Source organism: Schistocerca serialis, chromosome 2 (genome assembly GCF_023864345.2).
Source record: "Schistocerca serialis cubense isolate TAMUIC-IGC-003099 chromosome 2, iqSchSeri2.2, whole genome shotgun sequence".
NCBI lineage: Eukaryota > Metazoa > Arthropoda > Insecta > Orthoptera > Acrididae > Schistocerca > Schistocerca serialis.
Genome location: NC_064639.1, coordinates 238,123,424 through 238,135,503, shown reverse-complemented (window position 1 = coordinate 238,135,503; position 12,080 = coordinate 238,123,424). Strand labels below are relative to the sequence as shown.

Below are 12,080 nucleotides of genomic sequence, written 5' to 3'. Positions count from 1 at the left end.
CACCCGCATCTCCATCTCATCAAAGTAAAATGCCCGTTTGTTTATTAAATACCTTTTTTTTATTTCTTTAAAATATTCTGAAAATGGCATCATGGCGTTTGCCTGCCAATCGCCCTCTGGGGAGAATGTGTATGAATAACAGCTACAAAAAATCTGGTACTGACTAACATCATCTCAATAACTTCAATTCTTGCTGTAAACAGCTCCAACTAACCCTGCAAAACCTAGGCTGTATAACCTGTTAAAGTTTGCGTCCTCGAGATCCTGACAGACTACACCACAGTACACATTCCTCCTAACCAAGACACAAACATTTCTTGCACTAGCAGCTGAACAAGAGCTAACTTGGGCGCACAACTAATAACTCTCCGAAAGGAGTCCCACGAGAGATTATAACTACTAATCGGCCAAACAAAGCGATTGTCAGTCACAGCAAAACTTCAGATGATGCCTGCAAATCACCGTTTCTCTGAATAACTGCAATCCTATTCACGACCATAATAATGACTTGCACATGACTTGTAGTACGACACTCCTCTCTCTAGGTGATCGAATACTTGTTGCACTTACTGCACATAAAAATTTTTTACTTCCTTCCCCTATCTTGTCAGAAATTCTTCGTAATCACTAATGGTTTAATGAAGATGACGCATACCTCATGTACACTCATCGTCTTTACAAATGCAACACCACGGAGTCAGTATTCAACAACCGATCAAATTGGCATGCTTGACTATGCACGTGATAAGCATTTCATCGCAACCGACATTGATATAAGAGCGTGGCCTATGTAGCCTGCTGCTTATCATTCTGTAATAAAGCTACTCCCGTCGGTCAGCATATTACGATTCTCATATGAATATGGAATCGATGGGTTCAGCAGATAAAAATTCATGCTGGATCTCAGTGACCCCATATGACTAGCGCCCGAGAGGATAAAGATATTGCTCCTTCGGCCGAGAAGAATCGTATAGCCAGGTAACGCACCGCGAATAAGGATAAGGGCTTATTCGTTCAAGACAAATATCCATATGGATAGCGCGACGAGCGTGATGGGCCGTCAGTACGCCATTGTTGCATCTTTCCTTGAAGCGCCAGGGGAGAGGCGCGCCGACAGTGGTACAACCGGCGAGAACACAGGACAGGACATCTTTTCATATGAGTTCCGGTTCTGAATACAGAGTCACGATATACAGGGCGTTTCAAAATTACACCGACAGACTTCGTTACAGAGCGTCATACTTACAGGCACCGGCGCCCATGTATGCGTGTGCACACAGAGTGATTCCGTGACGGTGTTACAAACTTTCAGGGATGATGGAGAAGGATAAATGTATCTGTCTGAGATAAGGGATCCTGGTCTGTGAAAGTGTGTAGTAAATTATATGTACGATAAATGAATTGTGTAGGGGGAGAAAGGGAAGGAAAGGGATTAATGATGTCAGCTGCATCGGGATATCACACAGAATGAGCGGCGACGAGTGATCCCAAACCCGGGATCTCCTGCTTACTAGGCAGGTGCATTAACCACTGCACAACCCCGAACGCAGAGGTCAGTGCAACTGTGCGGATTATCTCAGTATGTCTCAGGGTCGACCCACGTGTAGGACAAGTCCCAAAGAACAGGCACCACACATTCATATAATTGATTCACCTAGATGGGCAATGGCTCCACCTTCTTAATTGCGGATGCACAAGTAAGTCTGAGGTCCTGCGAGAATCTCAGAGTAATATTCGTGGAGGAAATGGACAGGGACGGCAGATAGGTGGCGCTCGGTGGGAGTATGGGTCAGCCGTGAGATGGACCGAGATCGCCCACGCAGTTGCGATAAACTCTGTGTCCTGGGTGGCGCAATGATTAACACATCTGCTAGTAAGAAAGAGATCCCGTGTTCGAGATCCTGGTCTGCCACGCATTTTTTTACTCAACGCCGCTGATTCCTTGTAATGTCCCAAAGTAGCTGACATCACTAATCCTTTTCCTTTTCTTTCTCCCCCCTCCACCTTCAGTTTTCATAAAATGTATCACAGCTGCGGATTACGCGTGAATGTTCTTTCGAGTAAGTCTGAAACGACATACATCATGCGTTCATATAACTGTGTAGTAAAGATCGGCTATAAAATGTATGCCGTAAGAGCTATGAACAGTTGTTCAATAGAGGAGATTTGTTTCACAGTTGCGTAGATGAACAAATGCTCGTAGCTCCACGGGTATGCATTTTACAACCCAGCTTTAATTGACACTTTTTTCTTGTTTTAGTCTGTAGTGCCACCTCTGAAAATTTCCTACCCTAGCAACAGTAGCACCCGTACCGGTACCGGTACAAGGATCAGAACGATTTTCGCTTATAACTGTCGACTCTTTTCTTTTCTCCTTTTTTTTATGACCAGGGTCCCATATCTCAGATTGCTACATTTATCCTTCTCCATCATCCCTGAAAGTTTGTAATTTCATTACGGAATCACCCTGTAATACATACGTACAAGCACCGCCGACTATAACTACCACTTTCTGTAGCGTCGTTGGTTGACGTTTCCGGACATACGTTCCTATCCCCATTTCGTTCCTCAAGAAAACCTCACCATCCCCTCGAAGTTTGTCGGCGTGATTTTGGAACACTATGCACATACAGGATGAGGCATTTAAAACTGTTTTTAGAAATACCTGGAAAACTACAAATCGGATTAAAAATGGTTGTGATAAAAGTTGTTTGCCTGGAAGGGGAACATCCATTGTCATCAAATCCGACCCCCTGCCCCACTCCCAAGAGGCAAGAGGGGGGGGGGGAGGTCGACTACGAAATTTTAAATAGAAACCCCTATTTTTCATTGCGTATTCGGATCCTATGTGCAAAAATACGTAACTTTCGTTTTTTAACGTTTTTCGTTCGTGAGAGATGGCACTGTAATTGACAAAAATCAAAATGGGTTAAAAATCTCTGAAAAATAATAATATCTCAAGAAATACACATCTAAAAATAGTTTTTAATTGATTGATAAATAAATCATTGAACTGTTCCAATTGCTTTCCATTTCAACGGCAGCTGGGAGAGAAATTACAGCAATAATGTGGACAAAGTAATGTGTTATGGTCTGGTTTGTTATAAAAAAAACGGGTTTACTATTGAAGATTTTAGATTAACTGACTTTCTAACGTCCTGGGACATTAATATGCTGTGTATTTCTTGAGATATGATCATTTTCAGTAGTTTGTAACTCATTTGCTGCATATTTGGTAACTTGATAGGTCTCTTTCCACAGTGTTTGGGTCCAGTAATCGTGTTCTATGTGCCCACCAGATGCGAATCCGTCGAGAATCACTCTGCAGACCAAATCAGGGCCCATCTGTGAAAAGAACATTGGGCCACCTTTCGACCGTCCAGGTGGCACGTTGACGGCTCCACTCTAGAGGTTGCCTTGTGTGAAGACACGCCAGAGGTAGGTAGACAGCATGTCTCCAGCAATAAAGGCCACTCTGCCTCTATACAACACATCCACGGGATGCTGCGAGGTCAAATGCCAGTCGCAGTGCAGTAGTAAGGCAGTACCGTGAAACAACGGTCCACTCTGTTATCACACATGGTCGGTCCTGTCTTGGTCTCCGGAATTCAGTTTCGCTCTCTATAAACTATCGCCTCATCCGAGAACCAGCAGAACGATACACATTACGCCATCAGGCCACATCAGTTTGAGACTTTCCTGCTTCCATTCTTCAATGGCCCTGCGCAGCAGAGAGTCCGTAGCCGTCTTCTCTGTGCCATACTGCACCGTCAGTGACTGTGTACACAAAGATTGTGGATGTGGGACTACCCTGCAGACACTACCCCGCTTGATAGGTGCCCTGACGTTATTGCTGGCGTGATTGTCCGTTGATCGGAATGCCATCTTCCGTGCAGAACACGACCGTAACGACATCTATTGGCAGTTTGTATGCTTATATCGTGAATTAGACACAAGACTGGGAAATAGCAGTTTGTTGCTTTAATTTTGGACACCAGTGTATTTGCTTCGATGAATGGCAAACAAAAAAAATGGCTATGAGCACTATGGGACTTAACATCTGAGGTCATCAGTTCCCTAGAACTTAGAACTACTAAAACCTAACTAACCTAAGGACATCACACACATACATGTCCGAGGCAGGATTCGAACCTGCGACCGTACCTGTCGCGCGGTTCCAGACTGAATCCCCTAGAACCGCTCGGCCACACCGGCCGGCTGATGAATAGCAGCGTCCTCTGAATGTTGTAGAAAGTAAGTTAATGAAGACTGTAATACTTGTGGCTAATTGACCCTTTGTGGAAACGTAATGTGGTTCAGTAAACCTTAAATCCAACTGGGCAACACACATTGCGTCATGATGGGTTGTCATCAAGCGCTTGGTACGTGGCTAGCGCTCTAAACAACATCAAATGGAACGAGCATGTAAGGCCAGTTGCAGGGAACGCGAATGGTCGGCATCAGGACAAGAATACGAGGAAAGTGTAGTTCACCTCTACAGGAGACACATTCTTAAGTACTGCTCGAGGTCGGTTTCAGGTAGGACATCGAAGCAATAGAGGGGCGTGCTGCCAGATCAGTTACCAGTACGTTCCGTCAACAAGCGAGTATTATGGAAATGCTCCTTGAACGCTAATGGGAATCGCTGGAGGGAAGAAGTAATTCCATTCACGAAACACTGCTGATGAAGTTTGGATAACCGGCAATTCAGTCAGACTGCAGAACGATTCTCCCGCCACCAACATACATCTCGCGTAAGGACGGCGAAAAGGAGGACCCGTACAGAAGAATTTAGTCAGTCCTTTAGCTTCTCTCGCTCCACTTCCGAGGATAAGAGGAAAGGGAATGACTGACAATGGTACGAGTTCAAGCTACCCTCCGCCATGCGTCGTATGGTGGTGTTCGAAGTATGTATGTAGATGTGGATTTATACCTATGTCCATACTAATAATAAAACTATAAAAGCTTCGCGTCTGTCTGTTTTAGTATAATAATCTTCAAAACTGCTAGAAGAATTTTGATTACATTTTCACAGTTAACTTGAGCGTACCTTGCGGCAATGTACATCCGTATTTCATCAAATTCGGAACACGAAAAAAAGTTATTGTAATTTGAAGTTTTGTCTACAATCATCGGCTCAGCTTAGCAGTTCGGTTGTTTAAACATCCCGACAACCAATAGATGGCACTGTTAGTTCTTTTAACTCGGTGACATCTGTTTCAGACACTTAAGTGAGTGGCGGAATTAAGCACCGCAATCGTACCTTTACGTATGCCAACTAACATTGAATTTACTTGGCTAGGATATACGGGTCTACCGATTTCCCTTTGTGTATGTAATACTTAAAGACGTTGTTTTGTTTCCTTCAGTAGACTTTATTTATACAATTTGTTAGGAAAAACGAGTTCATTAAGTTTGTTTCGTGATTTGGGTGCCTACTCATTATATTTTGACTTTGCTTTGGCTGCGAATAAAAATGCCTAGAAAATGGTCGAGCCTTTCTGAATACACCAGAATGACTGAAGACTGAAGGCTGTGGTCTGAAGGCTTCAGCGGAGACGAGACTTGCTGCGGCTCAAGAACATCAGGGTTTAATTAGCTCTTTGGAAACTCCTCCCGAAAACGAGGCGCAACATAACACTGATCGAGAGCGTCATGCGTTATTTCATTCCCAAGAACCCTTCTCTCATACAAGCTTAAAGTTACTACTCTCCAACGTAACATCATAGAAGCGTAAATTCTGATGGGAAGTCGGGCAGGCGAGTGAGTTTTTACACATGAGGTTCCGATTATTCCTAACAGTTTACCATTTCACTTTAAACGAATACAGTTTCCGGTAAACGTACTTATATGTTACGCCATGACCATAAACAACGCACAAGGTCAGATGCACCGTGTTGCAGGCATAGAATTTAGTGTTATACGCTTTTTGTAAGGCCAGCTCTTTGTGACTCTCTCCCGTGTTTGTGAGGGAAACAAGCTCTTATTTCATGTCCCCAATCAAACAGTCCAAATGTTGTATACTGAGGTGAAAAAATCCATGGGCTAGCGGTAAGTACGTATGTAGATGGCAGAAGTATAGCGTACGCAGGGTATAAAGGGCAGTTCATTGGCTGTGCCGTCACTTGTACTCAGTTGATTCACGTGAAAAGGTTTCCGACTTCATTATGGCCGACGGTAATTAACGGACTTTGAACGCGGAATGGTTGTTGGAACTAGAGGCATGGGACATTCAATTTCCGAAATTGTTAGGGAATTCGGTATTTCGAGATCCACTGTGTCAAGACCGTGCGGAGAATACCACATTTCAGGCATTACCTCTCACCACGGACAACGCAGTAGCCGACACCCATCACTTAGCGGCCAAGAACAGCAGAATTGCATGAAATAACTGCAGAAATCAACGTGGAACGTACGAAAAACGTATCCCTTAGGACAGTGCAGCGAAATTTGGCGTTAATGGGCTGTGGCGGCAGACGACGGACGCGAATGCCTTTGCTAACAGCGCGATATCGCCTGCAGCCCATCTCTTGGACTCATGACCATACCGGTTGGACCCTGGACGACTGAATTTCGTGGTCTGGTCAGATGAGCCTCGATTTCAGTTGCTAAGAGCTGGTGGTAGGATTCGGGTTTGGCGCACACCCCGTGAAGCCACAGCCCCGCGATTTTGTATCCCCCTCCTTGTGATTGATGGTCCTTGGGAGTACACCTGTTCACTTACGTAATAATATAAAACAGCTGCAGCCTGGTTTATGTTATAATGTTTCGGTGCGTCAGTACACCATCTTCAGGTCCTGCATAATGCTGAGGGGGCGAACTCTGTCTGCAACCATCAACTACCAACTGAATGACATTTTCACTCTGCAGCGGAGTGTGAACTGAAGTTTGGAAGGTAGGAGACGAGGTACTGGTAGAATTGAAGCTGTGAGGATGGGTCGTGAGTTGTGCTCGGGTAGCTCAAGTGGTAGAGCACTTGCCCGCGAAAGGCAAAGGTCCCGAATTCGAGTCTCGGTCGGGCACAGATTTAATCTGCCAGGAAGTTTCAACTATCAACTGGTTGGCAGACACAACATCGCTGTTACAGTAATCTACGGAAGCCAGTTCATAGATGTTGGCCACTGATGGGATCGTGTATACGATCGTAGTTCACCACCCTAAGCATCACCTAAGGCTGATTCACCGAAACTGGTTGCTGTATAATAAAATCACATCAAAACGACGACTGCAGGTGTTTCATTTTTTTCGTAAGGACCTACGTTGTCAACAAGCCACTGTGCAAGCTGGTGGTGGCTGTATAACGCTGTGGGCTGTCTTGACATGAAATGAACTGGGTCCTCTAGTCCAGCTGAACCAATCATTCCTAGAAACGCCTTTGTTCGTCTACTTGGAGATCATCTGCAGCCATTTATGATTCAAATGGCTCTGAGCACTATGGGACTTAAACATCTGAGGTCATCAGTGCCCTGGAACTTAGAACTACTTAAACCTAACTAACCTAAGGACATCACACACACCATGCCCGAGGCAGGATTCGAACCTGCGACCGTCGCAGCAGCGCTGTTCCAAACTGAAGTGCCAAGAACCGCTCAGCCACAGCGGCCGGCGCCATTCATGGACTTCACGTTCACACCAACGATGTAATTTTTATGGATGACAGTATGACGCATCACCCGGACACAATTGTTCGCGACTGATTTGAAGAACATTCTGGATAATTCGAACGAGTGATTTAGTATGATTTAGTCACCCACATCGCCCGACTTGCATCCCATCGCACATTTATGGGACCCAATCGAGGGGTCATCTCGGGCACAAAATCCTGCACCGGCACAACTTTCGCAATTATAGATGGCTATAAAGGCAGAGTGTCTCAATATTTGTTGAGTCCACGCTACGTCGAATTGTTGCACTACGCCGGGCAAAAGGAGGTCCGATACGGTCTTAGCAGATATCCCATGACTTTTGGGCAACGGCCTTGCCGCAGTGGATACACCGGTTCCCGCCAGATCGCCGAAGTTAAGTGCTGTCGGGCGTGGTCGGCACTTGGATGGGTGACCATCCAGGCCGCCATGCGCTGTTGCCATTTTTCGGGGTGCACTCAGCCTCGTGATGCCAATTGAGGAGCTACTCGACCGAATAGTAGCGGCTTCGGTAAAGAATACCATCATAACGGCCGGGAGAGCGGTGTGCTGATCCCACGCCCCTCCTATCCGCATCCCCCTCTGAGGATGACATGGCGGTAGTATGGTCCCGGTAGGCCACTCGTGGCCTGAAGACGGAGTGCTTATCCCATGACTTTTGGCACATCGCTGTATACAAAGCAGTTTTTTAAGTCAAAAATAAATTCGACGCGTACGGTGTCTAGGGCACAGATATAAATAAACCCATGCACCGAGCGAGGTGGCGCAGTGGTTAGACACTGGACTCGCATTCGGGAGGACGACGGTTCAATCCCGAGTCCGGCCATCCTGATTTAGGTTTTCCGTGATTTCCCTAAATCATTCCAGGCAAATGCCGGGATGGTTCCTCTGAAAGGGAACGGCCGACTTCCTTCCCTAATCCGATGAGGCCGATGACCACGCTGTCTGGTGTCCTTCACCAACCAACCAACCAACCAAACCCATGCAACGCCGCGTTTCTCAGCTAGCCGAGAAGTAAAATAGGGTCGTTTGGTATTGTTCGTGACGTTGCCACTTTAACAGCCAGCAGTGTATGAATTCTGAAACCAGAGATCCTCCGCAATTGTTCGAGCTGTTGCCTCACTTCCGTGCACCTGCCAGACGCCACGGCCGTCTGTCACCGATACGGAGCTCTTCAGCGCAGCGCTCCGCTCAGCAGGTACTTTTCCGAGGCGCGGAGCGAGCAGGCCCCACGACGCCCGCAGCAAGGCTGCCGCGCATGGCTGGCCAGATAACCTCGGCCGCACCATAGCAGCTCGCCACCTACGCACCCTCACGCACCATTCCAACACAGCATTTACCGTTCAGGTTTTCACTGTTCTGGTGGTTACTTTGGAGCCTTCAGAGTGGGTGGCAGTAGATGGGCCAGATAGAAAAAGTGAAGGGCACAGAAGGCGGGGAGGAAACGAAATGAAACTCCACGGGTTGATAGTGTATGTGATCTTAATGCAGTGATTACAAAATCGAGTCAGATTTAAACAACTTGACATATGAGTCCACTTTTCACTAAGACATTGCACTCCCTCTTGCCTGGATGCACTAACTGATTCTATTGGTAAGGTTGTCATGAAGTCGTTGTACGCTGTCCTGACACAGCTGGTCCACAACCGTGTTAACTGGCCCTTCGTACCCTCGATAATGACGCTGGGACGGAATTAGCGTCCAAGCTAACCCCACACATGTTCTGTCAGTGACCTAGGGAGTACCTCAGCTTCACGAAGACAGTTTCTTGAGACAGTCATTGACCTGTTGAAAAATGGCAATGCGAGACTGTCCAGTGAGAGGCAACAAATGAGGACACAGGATGACCGTGTCGTACCGTTGTACCGTCAGAGTACCAGCCGTGACCTGGTCATCCGCGATGACTCTCCACGGCATGATGCTAGGTGTAACATCGCTGTGCCTCTCCAAAAACAATGGAAGAATTGTCTTCCCAGGTCATCGCCAAACTCGCCGACGATCGTCAGTGCGGAACCGCGCTGAACACAAAGCGACATCATTCATCAGCATTCCAAGCTTCCCGTTCATGGCACCACTCAAACGCACCTGTTTGTGATTTGGTGTTAACCGCAGCCTACATATGTAGAGGTCATTCCGTAGTCACGTGATTGCTGGTCTTCTACCACTGCTGCTGGACGATGCAGGATGTTGCAGGAGTCCATTACTTGTTCTCGGATGGCAGTTATAGAGGTGAAGGGAGTGAAGTTGCGTCTGGTGCACAGTACGGAGATGTATCCTTGTGCTGCTCAGACATGATCGACCGGAACCTTAAGGACGAGAATGCTTACTCCTACATTTCCATGAGATCCAACACCGGGCCACTGTCACGTCCGAATGCCCCACAAACCTACATATTGCACAATTCGACCAGCTGGCCAAGTGGAGACCCTGAATCACACGTTTTTGAAACTCGTGCCATATACTGATTACGCTTCCTCAAACGAGTACACGACAGTAATGTCTCCTTCACAATAAAAACGCAACATTCGACGCTGTTCACGGCCCTTTGTGTGTTTTACCAGGCGTGGTGACGACACTAAATACGAACAATACCAATGAACACTAGTGGTCGATATACCTTTCACAGAGAATTACAACCCTAATCGTTTGCATACCCGCCGATGGTGTGCACGTATACGAAATTGATATCTGTCTTCTCGGTACATTACTTTTTTTTGGCAGGCAGCGTAAGTACAGGGTGATTCAAAAAGAATACTACAACTTTAGGAATTTAAAACTCTGCAATGACAAAAGTTTCATTTTGTTGTACATTTGTTCGCTTGAGGCGCTGTTGACTAGGCGTCAGCGTCAGTTGATGCTAAGATGGCGACCGCTCAACAGAAAGCTTTTTGTGTTATTGAGTACGGCAGAAGTGAATCGACGACAGTTGTTCAGCGTGCATTTCGAACGAAGTATGGTGTTAAACCTCCTGATAGGTGGTGTATTAAACGTTGGTATAAACAGTTTACAGAGAATGGGTGTTTGTGCAAAGGGAAAAGTTCTGGACGGCCGAGAACGAGTGATGAAAATGTAGCATGCATCCAGCAAGCATTTGTTCGCAGCCCAGGAAAATCGACTCGTAGAGCTAACAGAGAGCTGCAAATTCCACAATCAACTGTATGGAGCGCCACCACATTGGCACTTATCTGTCCGTAACTACCTGAACGTTAACTACCCGAGGCGATGGATCAGCCCCCAGGCTGGCCTCCAAGAAGCCCTGATCTTACCCCCTGCGATTTTTTCTTATGGGGGTATGTTAAGGATATGGTCTTTCGGCCAACTCTCCCAGCCACCATTGATGATTTGAAACGAGAAATAACAGCAGCTATCCAAACTGTTACGCCTGATATGCTACAGACAGTGTGGAACGAGTTGGAGTATCGGGTTGATATTGCTCGAGTGTCTGGAGGGGGCCATATTGAACATCTCTGAACTTGTTTTTGAGTGAAAAAAAAACCTTTTTAAATACTCTTTGTAATGATGTATAACAGAAGGTTATATTATGTTTCTTTCATTAAATATACATTTTTAAAGTTGTGGTATTCTTTTTGAATCACCCTGTACCTTCAGAGTTTCAGAAGACGGCTACACTAAAAATATGAGACATAGAGAAAAACTGCCTACTGCAGCTGGAAATTACATTCGCCACAAAGATGAAATGTCACTGACAGTATCTTTATTTCCATCAAGACTTATAGTACGTGAAGTACTCCTAGGCACTCGTTCAATGTCATGTGTGTGCTTCCACACGTTATTAATAGTATTTGACTCGCGTTCCAATTTCCAAATTCTCAACAATATTCACAGTCCAAGTGGTAATAGCTACGTGAGACAGACAGCCTATTCGGATTGTTTCCAGTTGCTACCGTACATCAGCAGCACATCAGGTATAGATATCTACAAAAAGCCTGATATTGCCGTTTACAACATTACGTTTACCCGAAAACTAGCGATAAATTAGGTGAAAATGTCACAAACAGCCATTCTCAAAACTGGGACAAAAAAGGACGCAATTTGGCACTAAGAATTTGCCTCCTGTAACTCTAATATATAACGTGTGAACATTTAAGTATTGTTGGTGCATTACGTTACGATGTGCTACGCAGCAAAACACTGTCCCTCTTGTCGCCAAACAACTGTTGAAGCCTTGAGAAAGGCTCCTCACTCTATTGGAACTGCTGCCAATACACGAATGCGTAGTCACGGCAGACGCTTAGCAAACAGCTGAATGTTTACGTTCCATTCGTAATACCTGTTGCAGTTTACTGACAGATTACGCTTTGCCATGTAAGCAGGAGATCCCGGGTTCGAGTCCCAGTCGGGCACACATTTTCATCTGTCCCCTATGACATATGTCAACGCCTATAAGCAGCTAAGGGTGTGCATTTCATTGTGCTT

The 12,080-nt window shown here is 45.9% G+C and overlaps 1 pseudogene; it reads left to right on the top strand.

The window, feature by feature from the left end:
* The first annotated feature begins 7,968 nt into the window (after positions 1-7,968).
* Positions 7,969-8,086, top strand: LOC126459097 (5S ribosomal RNA; annotated as a pseudogene).
* The last annotated feature ends 3,994 nt before the right edge of the window (positions 8,087-12,080 follow it).